The sequence below is a fragment of the Thunnus albacares genome, chromosome 18 (assembly GCF_914725855.1).
Source record: "Thunnus albacares chromosome 18, fThuAlb1.1, whole genome shotgun sequence".
Lineage (NCBI taxonomy): Eukaryota > Metazoa > Chordata > Actinopteri > Scombriformes > Scombridae > Thunnus > Thunnus albacares.
This window is the reverse complement of record NC_058123.1, coordinates 1,021,306-1,035,000: the sequence shown is the minus strand read 5'-3', so window position 1 is coordinate 1,035,000 and position 13,695 is coordinate 1,021,306. Positions and strand designations below refer to the sequence as shown.

Genomic DNA, 13,695 nt, shown 5'->3' with positions numbered 1-13,695 from the left:
ACACATATAAGACACATAACACATATAATACATATAACACATATAACAACACATATAATACATATAACACATAACACATATAATACATATAATACATATAATACATATAACACATATAACACATATAACAACACATATAATACATATAACACATATAACACATATAACACATATAACAACACATAATACATATAACACATATAATACATATAACACATATAACACATATAATACATATAATACATATAATACATATAACACATATAATACATATAACACATATAACACATATAATACATATAATACATATAACACATATAACAACACATATAATACATATAACACATAACACATATAATACATATAATACATATAATACATATAACACATATAACACATATAACAACACATATAATACATATAACACATATAACACATATAACACATATAACAACACATAATACATATAACACATATAATACATATAACACATATAACACATATAACACATATAATACATATAATACATATAATACATATAACACATATAACACATATAACACATATAATACATATAACACATAATACATATAACACATATAACACATATAATATATATAACACATATAATATATATAACACATATAACACATATAATACATATAACACATATAACACATATAACACATATATCACATATAATACATATAACACATATAACACATATAACACATATAATACATATAACACATATAACACATATAACACATATTACACATATAATATATATAACACATATAACACATATAACACATATAATACATATAACACATATAACACATATAATATATATAACACATATAATATATATAACACATATAACACATATAATACATATAACACATATAACACATATAATATATATAGCACATATAACACATATAACTGTAACTAGCCTATGTATTTTGTTTTATTTTTGATATTATGGATCTTTGTTCTGATAAAATAGGAACACAGAAAACAAAATACAGAAAGAGATTAAAAAAAGATATATTTTGCATATTAACAGACAGATTCTGCTGAGCGAAGCTGCACTGAACAGAAACACCTGTCACCTGTTTCATTCTTTCTCCTGTTTTTACAGGAAATCTTATGTTTATTTGTTCTCAGTCTGAGACCTGTTACAGTTTCACATGTTGATGATCCAAGATTTTATTCATCTTCCACTCATTGCTGATCTAAATTAATTAAGAGTCCTGTCAACTGCATCAATCAGAGTTAATTCTGACTCACTGCCATCGTTAGACCTGTTAATTAACTAGCTGAGCAGAGAAAAACACACACACTCCTTAGTGTGGTGAGAGCGACTCTGCTCTCCTCCTACTAGATCAACATACCTGTCAAGCAGGTAGATGATTAGTTAGACTTTATTGTCCCCTGCACTGTACATCACAGGGAAAATCAACATTACACTTTATACACATCATCACACAACAACAACAGGCCAAAGACTCGTAGTTCAGTGAGTCCTTGTTTACGGCTGCTATGGCTGTTGGTATCAGGCTTTTGTCAAAGCGAGCCGTGCTACACCTCAGGGACCTGTAACCGCGCCCAGAGGGCAGCACAGTGAAGTGGTGATTGAGTGGGTGTGTGATGTCCTGACAATGAAGCTGTGGGTGTGCGAAGACATTTTATCTTGGCAGCAGTGTTGGTTTTGCGTGCGAGTTTGTGACAAAGAGCATGTTGAAGAAACAGGTGGAGCAGTAGAGCAGGATGGCTTGAACAATACTTTGGTCCAACAGTAGGAGATGGAGGGGCGGTAGCATCTGAATATAGCACGTAGCTCACTGGAAATCTCATGATCTGTGCCAGAAAAAATACAGGATGGATGGATTTTTACTGATGTGATAAACACACATGATTTCCTTCCCCACAGTTACTCATTAAACTCGCCTCTTACACTTTCATTTTGTGCACCACACAGTCATCCATCCAATAGATCAAATCACAAATACACATATGCAAGTTCCTGCAAGTGATTCTACCATCAGCCAGAGATTCACTATGTCAGTCACTGTTCATCTTAGCCATCAACATTTATATGTAACTACCATAATTCCATAATAATAATAATAACTCACTAGGAATCATAAACTTACGAATACTAACCTGTGTTTTTATATTATTAGAACTGGAATTGATTGAGGTCAACATACCTGTCAGGCAGGTAGTTTGTCCCCAGGTGGAAATTCACAGAGGCTGAACTGAGCTGCATTATGCACGTTGGTTCATTGTGTTTACCTTCATTAAATCAGCTGAAAACAACACCAGGCTGCTACAGAATAACCACACACACCTCTACACACACCAGACTAGTTAATTATAACTCGATATTCTTCCTTTTTATGAAGGACACATCTGGTTTGCAGCTCATCAGCCTCTTTTCCAACTTTCTTTTCAGCCAAAGTAGCGTCTCATGTTTTATTCTTGAGACACATTGCAGCACAAACACTGTTGTGTAACAATAATTATTAAACTATGTGACCATTTACAGGTGAGACAGGCTACATTAGAGTTATGGCTGAAATACAGTTGGTCTGATCATGATTATTACATCACACACAGCTGCATGTCACCACACTTCAAAACTCATTGCAGCGATAGTTGCAGCAGGTGAACTTCATGTTCCAGGAAGGAAGGCTGGTCTGTTGTTCTGGCTCTGTGTATATACACTTATCTCCTGCACACACATTAATCACAATGTGGGAACTAATTATATCTCCTTCGCACGCAGTAGCATTTCAAACACTCGATGTAGTAAAATGTGGCCTCAAATGTTGTTTGTTTTTTGCCCATGTCCCCTCAGGGACTCCGTATGTTGGTGATGTGCAGGAGGTGGAGAGGGATGCAGGTATAAAGCAGGTGGGCTCAGGTGCAGCAGTGAGCGACTCTCTGGAGCAACAGAGAAGAGGACGAAGCATCACTGCTGACTGATACTGAGGCTGCAAACAGGTGATATGTTTTTACTTCTTCTCTCCGGTTGGTTTAGCGTGTTTAACCTTCTTCCTCCAGACAGAGGGTTGATATCTGTATTAAAACTGCTTTTACTACTAGTGGACAGAAAAGAGCATCTCAGAAATACATCACATACGACAGAAACAGTTTCAGATGTTACATCAAAATCTAAAGATAGCTTTTTTCTTTTTTTCTTTTCGTCTTTCTCTACTGATGTAAACCCACTCAAATTAAAGCTGATTATTGGTTCTTTAATGTAGCGTCCAGTGTTTAATTAACCATTGAATGTGCTGAAGCACAGAGCCTGAAGAACATTTCAGAATATTTTGGTCTCATCACTGAAGGGTCCCAGTGACTTAAAGGGACACATGTGATCTTTCTGTTGACAGTGTTTGGTTTCTCCTCCCATCCTTCACACTGAGTCTGCTGATAGTTTTCAGAAGGTTTTCTTCAGTGCTGCACAACGTGTCTTTAAGGTTCAGGGCCAAACAGAGATGCACCTCTGCTACAGGTTAGTGGTAAGTTAAGCTCACCAGAGGGGCTTATGGGGGATTTCTCAGTCACTTCTGTGCACAGTTAGCAGACCGCCTGAGAAATAATTTTAACAAAAGCTGTGAAACAGTTGTCTTCTGATTTTAGGTGAGAAGTTGTTTTTCCTATATCAGCTCCAGTTTGTAAGATATTATTAATATTATTATTATCAAGCTTATTTAGTTATAGTGACAGGTGGACTTCTGAAAAATAAACAGGTAATAACAAAATAGAAAATGAATAGATGCCCGGCCGACACAGCATTGTGGGTCATAGTTTTCCTCTGTAATAAATTTTAGTTGAGTATCAGACAGCATCAGATGATTTACTGTGGCGGCAGCCAGTCGTCCATGAATCTTATCTCCTTAATCTAAATCTGATAAGCATGTGTGTAAAGATATAAACATGGTATCCATAAAACTGATGCCAGCACATCTATGTCCAATTTAAAGCTACACAGACCTGCTTTCTATCTGAATAGTATAATTCAAGAGAAGAAACGGAGAACCTGACCTGTGGAAATGCTTCCAGTGCATTTAGGCCTTTAGTGCCAGTGTCTGTATGTTACTAACAGGTAGTTGGTAATATTTAACAATTTATTCATTCTTTGATATGTGATCCGTTTGTTTGAGAAGTCATTTTAATCTCTAAAAATAAAAATATATATTTTTGTCTTGCAACCATTGTGGTGTCTGATGTTTGTAGAGTGAGTGGGTGGTGATGAGGCAGTACTGGCTGGGTCATTTGGGTGGAATGCGGTGGGGGGGGGGTCCTTATTTCGCCTTGGGCACCAAAATGGCCAGAGCCAGCCCTGTTTTGGGTTTACAGTCATAAGGTTTTTAGGTTTTCAGGTAGTTTTAATGGCTCCTTCTTGTCTTTCTCCATTTTTCTTTCTAATGTGTCATTAAGGAGACTGATGTCAACATGAAGTTATTGAAAGCAACATGTGAGTGTTGGTGGATTTAACTGTAATCAGACAGACTGAAGATCTGTAGCTGGAGGAGACTGAACGTCTCACATCAGTGTGTGTTAACACCTGAACATTAGGATGTATTGTATATACAAAGTGAAAGGTTGTTATATACGATAAAATATACTACAGAGTTGACAAGAGAATCATGTTTCTGTTCTATCAGTCAGTGTTACAGAGTTTAATCAGGTGACCTTGTGCAGGTTGATATGAAGGTCACAGGGAGGGAAGAACAGTTTTCTCTTCAGGTTATATATGAGCAGTCTGAGCTTAGAGAAGCACAGAACATAATGAATGATTCCTCACATTCTCCATCCTGAATACAAACGTTTACCTTTATAAAAACTCATTTGTCCCTTTATACATTAAGATTTAAACAGCAACAATCAAAAGTGGTGTTGGTGGAACGATACTTCCCAGAGCACTTTATAAGGTGCTGTAAATTATGTATTTACAGTGTGTTTGGAAGATAAATGTTTTGTGATGCAGTTATGCTGAAGCCAAGACAAAGTTCTCTAAGGGGACAATAAAGAGTCTGAGTCTTCTTATAAAGTACAGCTTCTGCTGCAGCAGAGAACAAAGACTTCAACATGGACATGCCAGGTAAGAGATCATTGTGCACACAAAGGTTTTTATGTTCAGACCTGATAAATGTGAGACTTATGAATGATTACTGGACTGATTTTAGATTAAATACAATCTCTTCAGTTTTTTCACATTAATAATAAGGTGCTGAGTGTTGTACAGTGATGTATCCTCATCTCTGTGTAGTAGTCAGGATGGAGAGGTCATCAGAGGATTTCAGGATGTAGTTGGAAGAGTTTCTACTCAAACACTCATTTATATACAATGTGAAGAGAACAATGGAGCTCACACATCCCATCAGAGCAAGGATGGAGGGAGAGATAGAAAGGAAGAAGAGGAGGAGGGAATAAAAGGATAAAAGTTTGTCTTCTGTGTCAGTTTCTGACACTTTCATAAAAAATATTAAAGTCTATTTTTTTTTTTTGTTATTTGTGTTCAGAGTGTGAACTGTGAGAGTGAGATCATTGCAGGTTACAGGTAGGTAACCAGCCAGTAGAAATGCAGGCTGGAAAGGTTTATTGTATTTCCCGACATTATTAGACTGTCTACAGCAGGTCATTCAGTAAACACAGTTAAAGGTGTATCGTGATGTTTTCAATTAGTTAAACTGAGTAAGTGACAGTAAGATGCAGTTTACACATAAAGATGTTTGTAACATTGTGTACATGATGTTTAAAGTAAGTGAAGTCCACTGAGAACTTTAAAGCAGGACTGTAAACTAAAGTTATTACAGTGAAGTTCACAGTTCAGAGATAATAGAGCTGATGCAAGCTGAGTTAATGCCACAATATGAATAACATTGCTGATGACTATTTTAAATATGTTTTGCACCGATAACCTCTGTGAATAAATGTGTTGCACCAGTTGTGACTTAATGCATCATTCTGAACCTGTAACATATAACATATTTACTCCACTACAAGGAAACAGCTCTTAGAAATGTGTAGCCTATCCTGAACAGAATTACTGATTGAAAATAGTTTCAAAGTGTTTAAAGAACCTCAGCTTCCCAGAGACTGTGATGGGTGGAAATAGGAAACTGAATAAAATGACAGCTGCATGTTACTGCTGTTCTTGGTTGTTATATCAACTTTAGTTGTTGTGGATGGTCAGCATGGCATCTTTAGTTTAATGCTATATTATAAAATGTAAAAACAACAACATGGCCTTGAGTTCAAACATTACAATGGATGCTAACATGAGTTTTGGAATTCAATGATTTATCTAACCTCAAATCTTCTGTTTATTATCTTCCTGCAAACTGACCTGCAGTAAAATGTTTAGTTAAAGTCAGATTCAGACATTTCTAAACACCAGTTTTCTCTGAAAATGAAAGAACATCTCTGTTCTCACACTGGAACATGTTGAAAATTTAATCTGTGAAATTATCTGTAATTTCTGATGTCTGTCAGCAGGTAATTCCTCATAGTTCATGTTAGTATGATTTTTATCTGACCCTATGTATTTTACTGATTTTGGATGTTGGACGTGTGACAGAAACATTCCCTAGTCTGCATGACACCTTGGGTAATATGGCATAGCCCTTCGGGGGGGCCTTTTAGATACAAACAATGGATCCATGGTCAAGTATGGAACTGTTCCAGATGTGGGCATGTTGTGATACATAATATGTTGTGAGATAGCTGTCAATCACTTGATGGACGGCTCCCAACTGAGGTAGTGCCCCTGGAAAACATGTTATTCATATGATAAGATACAGATGTGTAACCCTATATAAGCTGTGCATCGACAGTGGTACATTGCCCAGACCATCTTTGTATATGGAATGGACCCGATGGCCATCGTCTAATAAACGTCTACAAAACAAGAACTTCGCCAGCTCTTCCTTTGAACGATATCATCACACATCCTTCCTTTCAGTTCATTAGATTCCACAATGCACCACACCCACATGTTCAATACATCATATTATACACTGAAACTAATGCAGCAGAAGAATCCAAAACAGTCTCTATAGTCACAACAGTGTGTTCGTGAGAACACTATCAGTGTTTTATCTGATAACTTCAGTCTTTTATTGTACTTCATGAGGAAATGGAGTGTATTTTCTCATCCTTCCTTTCACTTCATTTTCTGTGAATGTGATCAATCATCATCACCTCAAAGTGACCTCTGCAGAGAAACATCACTGCTGCTGTGTTAAGATCCTGCAGTGACGTCACCATCTAGTGCTGAGTGCCAGAGTGAAGGTTAAATCTTTGAAACAGGTACATAAACAACAAGTAATTCATTGTTTGTTGTGAATATATTATTGATTATTAATTGAGGCCCTTCCACCTCCTGATCACCTTTTTTACACCCAACTTTTAAAAACTGGAAATACATGTATGTGATGTCTGTACTGTTCCTGTCCTGTTCAGGTGTCACATACGTCAAAACAACTCGACTAAAAACACATCAGTTAGTAACTTTTATACTTTACATACTGTTTTCCTGCTCAGATGACACTTCTGTTTCTGAGATTCAGGTATGCAGGTGATGAGATACACATGCCTGCTGATGGTTTCATGCTTTTCCACTGATCATCACTTTGTATATGATATTGGTAGCAGTAATATATATAATATAATATATAATATGTAGCAGAGGCAGAGAGGAAGAAGACTGATAATCAATGTAAAACATACATGATAACAATGCTGGTTTCAAAATACTCATAAAAGTGGACGTTTAATGATTAATGAGGAAACAGATAAACTGAACATCTACCACAACTGTGGTATTTTACTATTTTAATTGTTTTATTAATCCATAAGCAAGAGAACAGACAAACAGGGGGCTACATAGGAAAGACTACTGCTGGTCACAAAGGTCTTTAAGACTTAAAGAGTAAAAAGTATTAACTGACAACTAACAGGTTATCAGTCCACAACAATGTACGCCAACTAATCATTCCCATGCAAGTCCACAAAATCCACTTTTAGAGTCCAGGTCTTACTGGGAAGGAAAGGCTTCAATATTTTGTAGAACTGAAATGATTTGACCTTCAAGAAAAAGCTTCATCAGCATGAATTCCAGGTTAGATCTGATCCACTGTGTTATGACAGGAGTGTGTTCAGATATTTACTGTAGCAGTAGAATCTGGTTGTTTGTTTGGAAGAATTTTGTTTATTATGAATTTCTCCCTCCAGGAGTGCAGTAGATCCTGCAGGTTCAGTAAACTTACATCACTGCTAAAAAATGACACATTGTTATCAGATGAGGACATCACCAAAGTTTGTGAGTCTGTCAAGGGATTTGATCTGTTCTCTGCATGTCATACAGAGCCAATGAGGACAGCATAGAAAATGTTTTTAGGAAGAGATGAGAACAGAACAAATAGATTTGCCTATTATATGCCTGTGAGAGAGACTTTCAAATGTTTGTTAGAGTCTGATCTGTGGCAGAAATCAGGAGAGCACACTGCTGAGTCTCCCTCAGATGTTCTAAGTGACATTAGTGATGGTTAGATATTTAAATCCAATGATTTTTTTGGTCAAGATCCATCATGTCTCAAGTTAGTACTATACCAAGATGCCTTTGAAGTTGTTAACCCTTTTGGCTCTGCAAAGACGAGACACAACATATTAGCTGTCTATGCATCTGTTGCTAACTTGCCACTTCATGTACGGTCAGACACAAACCACATGTTTTACTGTGCAGAGAGAAAGATTTCAAAGAATTTGGGCATGTTAAGGTGTTCTCTGAATTACTAGCAGACTTGAAGGAATAGGAGGAGAATGGGATTGTATTATCAGATGAAACCGTAGTCAAAGGAACCTTGTATTGCATTGCTGGAGATAATTTGGGCTCTCATTGCATTGGTGGCTTCTCTGAAAATTTCAGTCGCTCACAATATTTCTGTAGGTACTGCCTAATAACCCGATCTGAATTCCAGGGTGATGATCCAAATCTGTGCAGACCAGAGCGCACCATTGAGAGCTACAATTCTGCTGTCGATCGCCTCCAGACTGAAGGTATACCAGACGTGGATGGAGTAAAGTTCAAGTCAGTATTCAATTCTTGAAATACTTTAATGTCTGTCAACCAGGTTTGCCACCTTGCCTAGGACATGACATCTTTGAAGGTGTTTTGTCTTACGATGTAGCACTGTATCTTAAGTATTTCATAAAGAAAAAGGCATGGTTCACTTACTCCACTCTGAATCGGTGAATTAAGCAGTTCAAATACTGCGCCTCTGATGCTTCTACAAAGCCATGCGAGGTCAGCCCTCAAGCAGCTAAGCTCTCAGGACAGGCTGTACAGAATTGGAATCTTCTGAGGCTGCTGCCTCTCATAATTGGTGACAGAGTGAAAGATACAACAGATGATGTGTGGCAGTTGACTCTGCAGCTGAAAGACATTGTGGACCTGATATGTGCTCAGAAAATCTCTGTGCCTCAGGTAGCATATCTTGATGTTCTTATTCAAGAATATTTAGAGTCAAGAAAAGCTCTATTTCCAGAGAGTAATTTGAAACCAAAGCTGTGGACAATGCGCTTTGAAAGTAAGCACAGTTATTTCAAGAGATGTGCAAGAAATTTGAAGAATTTCAAAAACCTCTGCCTTACACTCTCTGAAATACATCAGATGTTGCAGGCTTATCTTTCAGCAGGATCAATGGGTCAGGCTATCTTGCAAGTTAAAGATGGAGAACCACTCCATTTTACAATACAGTAGAGCCATTCAAGATGCAGTCAGACAATTTGATTTCACTGAGAATAACACAAAGGTCACAGTAGAAATGCTGTACAAGGGAACATCATACAAGAAAGGACAATTCCTTGTCACAGGGAGCATGGATATCATGGAGTTTGGTGAATTAGCGCTTATTTTGATTTTAAAAAAATGACACTGTTCAATTTCTGGTGTCAGTGTACACAGCAGAATACTTTCCGTGGTACCATCTGTACTCAGTTAGGAAAGACAATGAAAAGATGCAATGTCTGAACATCAGTGTAAATGACAGAAAGAGTTGAGGTATGTAATAAATGACTCTAGCTGGGTCTTGGACCCTTTAAACAGACAAAACACATCATTCATAAGAATATATTCTCCTTGAAGACATGATTAACCTCCACATTACTGTGACTGTTCACAAGACTTTGTTCTTCCACAAGGGGTGGACAAAATACTGTGAACATTAATGTAAAAGCACTTAAACTTTAAGGAGACACTGACAGCTCAATGGGAAGTCTGATCATTTCTCTTAAGGAGGAAACTTTTACTGCTGCCTCGCCTGCAGAGTTTGATCCTCAGAGACCAGAGACAGATCACATCATATCACTGCAGAGCCTTTAAAGTCCTGAAAAGTCAAGTGAAAACGAGTCTAAAGTGTCCTGCAACGTCTCTACTGCCGAAATGAGCTCACCCGCTACGCACTGCCGTATTCCTTAAAAGGAGCTACACTACCAAGAGTTTCCCAGGCAACAACACAGAGGTTAACTCACGTTTTGGAACTATCTGTGAGTGGAGCTGCTTCGTCTGCCGTCCAGATCGTCATCGCTGCTCGTGGATACCTTCATCGTGGCGGGATGCTGACATGTGGATGTTGCGCCATTCCAAGGGTGCAATAGGAACCAAATCAAAGGGAACCGAACTAAGGAGCATTCTATTTTATTTTAATTTTTCCTGAGATCTCAGATTATTTTGTTCTTCTTTGGCCCAAAACAGACTTAAATACTGACCACAACTGATGTCATAAAGAAACTCAAAGTTGACAAACAACGTTAAAGGAACATTTGAGGTGAAGGAACCCAAGACCAAATAAGACTAATAACCTTAAGGTAACTTAAGGGAAAACAAAGACTGTCAAGAACAGATAACTGATAATAAGTGCATTTTGATCCAACAGAGGATACATTTAATTTGTGTATCAAGCACTGAGAGTTGAATATTTCTTAATTTCTAATTTACTGCAGTTTTGTTTGTACATTCATTTGTTTTTAATTTTATTTTTTTGTGGTATAATTGAATTAAAGATTTACATCAAACAAAGAAATGTTATTTCTAAAGAGATGCTAAAAAGAAGCTATCGGAAAAATGACAAAGGACAGAATGAATTTATAAATATATTTTCTATTATTTTTTTCCTAAGTCAGCGGTCGTGTGTGTTTTGTGTGGCCTGGAGGTCTTTTCTCCTTGTAGAGGTATTTTTCTCTTTTGAATTAGCCTGTTATTTCTATACTATTTTTGAATTTCATGTCGACTTTGGTTAAGTTTAATTTTCAGTAGTTTGTTTTTATTAGTTTTGTTTTTATCACAGATTGTTGGAGAGCTTATCAAAGACTGACAAGATGGTTCCATCCATTATCATGCCAACCATAGGCGACACTTTGTGTATCTACAGACAGGGTCTCATACACAACATATTGAGAGAGCCTGGCGTTCTTATGAGGAGAACATCTACTGCTTCAGGGGGACGGACAGCCACAGCTCTTAAGATGAACCTCAGATTCATTGAGTGGAACCACCAGTTGGCCAAAAACATGATGGAGTGGTTGGACGCCTTTTTAAAGACATCAGAGTGTTTTTAATGTGTAAACGTAGCACGACACAAATGCTGTGTTTTCATGTCAGAAACCTTGTATAAATTTAATTTATTTGTTAATGTATTGTCTCAAAATATAAAAGTGACATTTGTTGAGTGGTGTGAAGACATTATTATCAGGCCTCAATAAGGAAGCAAGGACTTTTAAAATGGGCAATTTGTATCTTGATTCTTGATTATGAAGTTGTTTTTGTCGGTAACTAACAATTTATGGTGGCTACAATTTTTAAAAACGGATATATAGGAAATTTGTTACAAGGTTGGACTGATCTGAAATTATACAGATGGTGAGAATGTAAATGGTTAAAAATCATACTTCAATTTACTGGCCTGCAGAAGTTAGACAGAAACTACTTGGAAATTAAGCTGCAACAACTCACTTATTTACCATGAAATTTGAGGTAAATGCTGAGGTAATTTCAAAATTTCAAATAACTTACTTGCTTATTATATCTACTTACCATGAAAGTTGAGACAAATTTTGAGGTAATTTCAGAGTAATTTCAAAGAAATTACTCGCTAATTATCACATAATTTACATGAAATTTGCGGACCCGTAAAATTTAGTGTTACCATCTTTTTTCACATGTGAATTTTAAGCTCACATGTGAAATGTCTCAGTTCACATGTGAAAGACTGAATTTCACATGTGCTTTTTTCGTAAGGGGTGTTTGCTATGACAACAGTGAAAATTATACTGCAGTTCCCTTAAGACCAACCCAGGTTTCTAAATGGTGCAGGAGGATGGAGTAACTGATCATGTCAAAGGCAGCGCTCAAATCTAAAAGCACCAGGACTGTACAGTCACCTTTATGAGCTGTTAAAAGTAGATCATTAGAAACCTTCATGAGAGCTGTCTCTGCACTATGGCGAGCTCTAAAACCTCACTGAAAACTATTAAAAATATCATCACTATTCATTAAAGATATTAATTGAGTTGAAAGAACTTTCTCAAGCACCTTAGATAAAAATGATAATTTATAAATTGATATTGAAATTGGGATCCAAATTAGGGTTTCTATGGTTGAATGGTTGAATAACTGCATGCTTAAAATAAATGGGAAAATCAAAAGTTAGAGAACTCTTAATAAAAGATTAAAATGACCAACAGAGGGGAATATCTCTTTAAAAAACTACCAACACCAGAGTTATTTCATCTAGTGCTGAGATGTTAAAGGTTTGAAACTGGGAAAGTAAGGCAAGAGGGAAATATTGTACTTTGTACTCCACTACATTTATTTGACAGCTTATGTTACTTTTACAGTGGCAGTAGAGTACAGGTGAAGCCAGTCCAGCAGTTTACTGGAGTCTTGTTGCCCAGAATGAGGGAGTCTCACGGCGCATGTTAAGAGTATGTTCTGTAATATTCAATTATAATAATAAAAATCAATTTTATTTGATGAAAGCACACACATATAAACCCGTTTTTCATCTTGTGCTCATCTTTCTGCTTTCATACAACTTGTGTTTGGTTATGACATTAAAACCAATGATTCTTACAACATCTTTATCATCTGTACTTTCCTTTCTTTACTTCACAGTGATATTGAGGCAGTGTGGTGTCATTGCAGATGAAAAATCAGCTTGTCTAGTTAGGCGATAAAGGATATTAAATACCAGAGACAGTATTTTTCCTGCAGTGCAACTGCTTTTCATAAATCACTAAAGCATCTGCTTACAGGCTCTCTGAGCTCTGCAGTAAGAGAGGAGCCCCTTGAACAGCTCACACAAACACGTATTACTTTCAGCCTCCACCCAACACAACCATCAACACAAGTGTTCCATCTATCACGTACGCACCTCATGTGCAGTCACACTTCACTGTCCAGAGACCTGTTTCCTGTAAGATAAGCAATAACAATTCCATATATGGTGTCATGCCTGTCTTGTACAGCTTGCGGTTCTTGCATTCAGTGCCCCTTTCCAACAATCGCTTCTTAGAATCAGGGTCGCCATGTACCATGCACTTCAGATAACCTTTTCTATTTCTTCTTCCCTAACAGATTAGACATTAATTTGCCGACACAAACAAGGTGGAGACATC

At 36.8% G+C, this 13,695-nt stretch overlaps 1 long non-coding RNA gene across 1 annotated transcript; it reads left to right on the top strand.

Annotated features, from left to right (window-relative positions):
- Positions 1-3,769: 3,769 nt before the first annotated feature.
- LOC122968204 lies at positions 3,770-13,288 on the top strand. Its single transcript, XR_006398779.1, has 3 exons — positions 3,770-4,247; positions 13,235-13,242; positions 13,278-13,288. It is a non-coding gene; the product is annotated as an uncharacterized LOC122968204 (long non-coding RNA).
- The last annotated feature ends 407 nt before the right edge of the window (positions 13,289-13,695 follow it).